The following is a 6291-nucleotide window of genomic DNA, read 5'->3' as shown; positions in this document are numbered from 1 at the left end:
GCTGAAGCCAAAACTTTAGGCAGTAGCAGAGTAGAATAAAATAAAATTCATCTTATTTACCTAGTGAAGCTTTTAAATGTGAGCAGACCTGTTATGTCTGCTCATAAAGCTACAGCTGTGAATGACACAGAAATGACAAGGTTTGCCACAGCAAAGAGTAGAGGAGCACCTCCCCTGGTGAGAGGTCCTGATGACCTTTCCACAGGGGGTCATGCAGTGCTGAGCGACAGGGCAAATCTTTCTCTCTTCTCCCATCTAAAATTCTGCTGTGAATAATGAGGGTGGACCTGACCTTCTGCGCCATGATAATGATGAACACATAATGAGCTTTGGGGGATTCTTTCAGTAGAATGTGGAATGGAATAAAAAGGCATTAGTCCCAGAAACATCAGGTTGTGCCCTTTTGCTTTAGCGTGTGGTTTATTTGGATTCATGGGCTTCAGTCAACCCAAGTTGCAAGGAAGAACAGAAAAAAGAATAAATTGTAGTGTCTATTGAAGGAAGTAGAAAGGAGGCAAGTAGATATACTCTAATTTTTTTGCCCCAATTTTTTAAGTATTCGAGAGGCTAAATCATCTGGATAATTAATTCAATAGCTTAATATGACTAATTTTTCTTCTTTACAACTTAGGTCATAAAGAATTAACATCTTAAAATTGAACAAAATTGAATGTTTCTAATCTAAGTTTTCTGTGAACAGTAATAAATAATATTTCTAGTTAATGAAATACCACAAAGACTCCCCTTATTTTTTCTGTAAATACATGGGAATTAAATTTTGGACCATAGCTAAATAACTCAGTGTATTGAGAACAAGGAAATGTGAATAATTCTGTTTGGTAATTTATTTTTTCATAATAATGCATGAAAATTTGAAAATACCACAAGATGTTAGGAATATTGATTATTTAGAAACATAATGTATAAAAATCATGTTTCAAGAATGAAGTGATTTTCCAAATAAAATATATTTAATCAATTCTTAAGGCATGCACACAAATTTACATTTTAAAATCAAATATCTATATTTTCAGTGAAAGTGGTGAATACTGAATTATTCAGAAAGTAGCTTCAATTTTCCACTTCAGTTTCCACTTGTTGATAACATACAAATTGAATTTCTTCTGGACCATAATTGTCCACATGAAATATATATTTAGGCATGGGTATACACAATACATACCTAAAATAAGGGTGCAGGGTGAACATTGGGGTATTACATACAAAATAACTTCCTCTGATCATGTGAATATGCTGTATCAGAACAATAATCTCTGAATATACTACTTTAAAATATTAAAATGAAAAGAAATAAATTTTCAAAGAAAATAATGGTAAGTTTTGTTGTTGTTGTTGTTGTTGTTTTTTTCTTACCCATTTAATTGATCCTGGTTCAGATCAAAATAACATATTTGACATTCTGTATTTCAAGTTGAGTAACATGTAGACATTACCATCTAAGGCAATATTTCAAACATGATATTTTTAAACTTCACATCCCACTTCAGTGAATAATATTTTTTCCTATTGTTTCATATATTTCATAATCTAATTGACTATGGGATCCATAAAAGCAAGAGCAGAATGCACCTATACATTGCTATCCCAGGCAAGAAAGAAGCCACAACCAGTATTGACTGATAGGGGAGTTCAGTCTAGAACTTCAAAATGAGATCAAGTAGACCCACCCTTCAGTGCCATTCCTCCCTCCCTCTCTCTCTCTCTCTCTCTCTTTTTGAGGGGGTCAAAACTGTGGATTGAATGCAGGAACTCTCAATCATTGAGCCACATTCCTAACCCTTTCTGTTTTATTTTTTTAAATTTTGAGTGTCACAAAATTGCTTAGGGCCTCACTAAGTGGCTGAGGCTGACTTTGAACTTGTGATCCTCCTGCCTCAGCTTCCTGAGTTGTTGGGATTAGAGAAGTGAGCCACCCCACCCAGCACCTATCCTCATTTTTTTAAATTGTGGTAATATATACATATAAATAAATTTTACTATTTTATCATTTTTAACTATAAAGTTCAAGGACATTAATTTTCCTACCAGTATTCTATAACTATCACTATCTTTTTTTCACAAAATTTATCATACCGCTAACAAAAATTCTGTTTTCACCAGTCAAAAATTTCTCATGTCCTGTTTCCTAATTGTGGGAAATTTCTCATCTATTTTCTATCTTTAAAAATATACTTATTCCAGATATTTTATATAAGTGCAAAAATGTCTTTAAATTTCAATTTCTTTTTTATTTCCATCAGCTATTCATACCCATGTTCTACAGTGGTTGACAAGAACTCCCCAGGTACAGAGCCCATCCAAGGGAATACCTTGCTCTCTGCCATCACATGATGCTCCAGACTTGGAAGAATTTGACCAACTTTCTTCAAGAGAGAAGCTGTCTACACCCATGGTCTTCTGAAAGACAGACTGATCATTCTCTATTAGACTAACATCCACTGAATTGGAAGCAGTTAAATGTATTGCTTCTTCCAAAGATTTTTAAGTTTGTTCAGGAAACATTTTAAAGTTTCTTCTAGATGTAGTTGTTACTTCAATTTAGAAATAAGTTGCATATAATAGAAATTTTGACACCATGATCAACTATAGAGACCTGTTGCTTCAAGAGATCTTATCTTTATAAAAAATATCACTCGAGACAAACTGTGGTTTCCTGTATAAGCCTGCCCCTTCTTCCTGTATTTTTTCCTGAGTGATTTTTTATTATTGCAAGAAAATACACATAATGTAAAATATAACATCTCTACCATTTTAACTATTGTAAAAAGTTCAAATCAATGACATTAGATAGATACACAATTGTACAACCTTCACGATTATCTATTCCAGAACATTTTTTTTATTATCCCAAGAAGAACCCCCAAATCCATTAAATAAGCTATCCTCATCCCAAGGTAACCATTAATCTACTTTCTGTCTTTGGGTTTACCTACTTTAGATAGTTGAAATAAATGGAATTGTACAACTTTGGGCCTTTTATGACTATGTCTTTCACTTAGCATTGGTTTTCAAGGCTTACCCTATTTTAACATGTGTCAGGACTTCTTTTTATGATGGAACTAGATATTGTTACATGGATAGATCACATTTGGGGGAGCAGTGTGTATCAGCACAAGATTGATCTGATCAGTTTTCTGATAGCCACATTCCCATTAAGTCTCTGCCTTCTTGGGTGTAAGCATTGCTCCTGTTGGATGTGTTTGTCAAAAGGAACAAAAGTGATATATTTAAACTTCACATCCCACTTCAGTGAATAATATCCCTGAAGCTTCACACTTAAAACCCAATCAACTGGAACCTGAATGTAATGGTCCGTATCTCACACATTTTATGGAGTGACCAACGAGGCATAAGCTGTTATTGAACATTAGAATTCAAGTTATAGAATAAGATCTTCCATTTGAAGAAAAAAAAATGTTTCAAATTTCTTGCTTAACAGCTTCCCAGCAATATGTATCCCTGGTAATGACCATTATTCACAGACCTGATTTGCACATAGTCCTCAAATTTCTCCCTGCCATTTTAAGTAGTGGTTTCTGTTCACACCATGAAAATTGAGAAAGCAGCTGTTGAATTCCTGTAGACAATTTAAAATACCTATTATTTTGGAAATGGAAAATATTTTGAAATATAAGCCTGAGAGATAAATATGTACTGTTAAACAGTGGAACTAATATTGCACTGTGGTATAACTGCTATAAAGCAGTAAATTTCCATGAAAATTATTTTAACCTATGTAAGTCTCAAGATCCTAGATTCCATCATTACATTATCTGAAGACAATGAGAATGAAGTCCTGCCTGATGACTCCTAAATCTTTAAATATTACCAATGTGTCTGCTGTTCGATATTAGTTTTCAAAGAATCTAACTCATCTGTGATGCAGGGCAAAGGAGGCCTCACGCTCCCCACTGCATACTCTGTACAGGTGCCTTTGAATTTCACTCAGTTACCTGCAGATTATGGAAGAGTTTTCTGAAGGATATAATATATTCCTCTCAGAAAAAGCCTACAAATGTCCAGATCCTGTAGCTATTATTTAAATTTAATATATATTATACTACTTCAATTTATATAATAACTCATATATATATGTGTGTGTATATACATATCATATGTAATTATATAGAGATATCTTCACATAGTATAACTATATATGTGTGTGTATATATATATATATATATATATATATATATATATACACAAAAAAAAAAGTACCAAATTCCTCAAAGAAAATTTTTACTAATATTGGCTCTGTAAGCTAAAGTGTCAGTACTGAACACAAAAAATGCAAACTTGGTATAATTCTGGCATATGTGCTGTTCAATTTACTTGTCCATGTATATAAAATGAGAGTCTACTTCAGATGCACCAGATACTTAATTCTTTGTTCACCTGATGAATGAAAATGTGCTGTATCATTTCTAAAACTGTGGAAAGTTCTCTTAAGAATGTGTTCATTGGCTGGAAGTTTCTTTTCAGGGGATTTTCCATTTCAGAAGCAAACTTTATTGTAATTTAGATTTTGACTTCAGGCAAACAACATATAAAAGTATTTTATACAAAGGTATAAATTCTTACAGATAAATACTAGAAATGAAAGAAAGAAATGAAAGAGAGGTTTGCATGATATAAATCTGAGGTATGGTGGTAATTTTACAAAGAGCTATGTTTTTTTCTATAAATGATTATACAAAATTAAATAAAATTTAGACTATGAATAAAACATTTTTCAAATTCCCTATAGGAAATAATGTGGATATAATTGATCATAGACTGCCATTATAAGTGCAACACTTATTCCAGTTTTAATCATGCAATGCCTACATCTATTTACTTTTCAATTTTGAAAAGTCCCATGAATTTATAACATTTAAAAGGTTAATTGATCTAAATAATATCTTTACTATTTCATTACACTGATAACAATCTTCATTTAAAGGCTTTAGAATGGAGGGAATAGACCAGTAGTGCCACGTCCTTAATTTCAGCATGCTTTGACATAAGCTGATGTGCTCCTTAAACACACTGCTGGCCTAAGTAGCCCCCCCCCCCCCCCCCCGCCCCATCCAGGCTCTCTAACTCAGAAGGTCTGGGGCAAGGCCTGAGAAAGAGTGCATCTAAGAAACTGCAGGTGGTTCTGATGTTTCTGAAGCAGGTCCAAACATGAAGAGCAGTGGACCAAAACAAAATTAATATTCATCTTTAGTTAAAACAAGTAATTTCAAAATAAAAATTTTCCTAGAATTCTAGGTTAATTTTTACAGGCTCCCGGAATCCCTATTCCAAGCATAATTGGAGAAAGGAAATCTGGCTAGGTAGCATTTAAAAACACTGTAGGAATTTAGCTTTCTGTTTCTCTTATGTATAGAATTTCCTTTCATCACATAAATGAATTTGATGTTTGTATACAGAATTATTTGATGTTTATAAAGAGAAATAGATCTTGTGAAACTCAGACTACACAAAACATTTAGATTTTGCCCTGACAATCTTCTGAAATTCCTAAAGTCAATATTTTTTTTTATCAGTTCTATGACTTTTACTAGTATATACCCCAGGACACATTTGCTTCATCTCTATCTGTGATTATAGTTTGCTGCTAAGCTCTCTATAATCATTTGATGAAAGAAAGACAGAAGAAGGGAAGGAAAGAAGGAAGGAAGGAAGGAAGGAAGGAAGGAAGGGAGGGAGGGAGGGAGGGAGGGAGGGACCAGGGTGGTGAAAAGAAGAAACATATATTGATTTAAAAAAAACATGTAAAAAACCACAACATTGATTAATCTCACACATAAATATTCAATATTTCCAGAACATTCTTTCTTTCCTGCATTCCATCCAGGAGAAAAGAAGGCAGAGCTGGCTTCATAGGAAGGTGACTCTAATCCTACAGAGCTTCCTGATCAGACTGTCTCTGTGCTTGGCTAAACGTTTTGTTAAATTGTTTTAAAATTCTTAATAAGTCTTGAACAGATCCCATATGTTCATTTTGTTTCTGAATCTGGTTCTATACAAAGACTTATAGAAAACCATGTTCTCTAACTTTAAAATATTAATTTAAACAACTGTTTTTCCTCTTCCATTGTAAATGTATACTTGTTAAGTAGATGTCTCAAATTTTAGAGCTGAATCAAATATCTGCACATAGGAAATATATTAACTATAACAAAATAATCAAAGAGAAGAAGATAAAACTTGGAGAAAAATGAGTATACATAAAATTTGAACAACTACACCCTGGAATTTCAACAAAGAAGAGACAAGATAATG

The sequence above is a fragment of the Marmota flaviventris genome, chromosome 17, assembly GCF_047511675.1.
Source record: "Marmota flaviventris isolate mMarFla1 chromosome 17, mMarFla1.hap1, whole genome shotgun sequence".
NCBI lineage: Eukaryota > Metazoa > Chordata > Mammalia > Rodentia > Sciuridae > Marmota > Marmota flaviventris.
Note: the sequence above shows the minus strand (reverse complement) of the source record.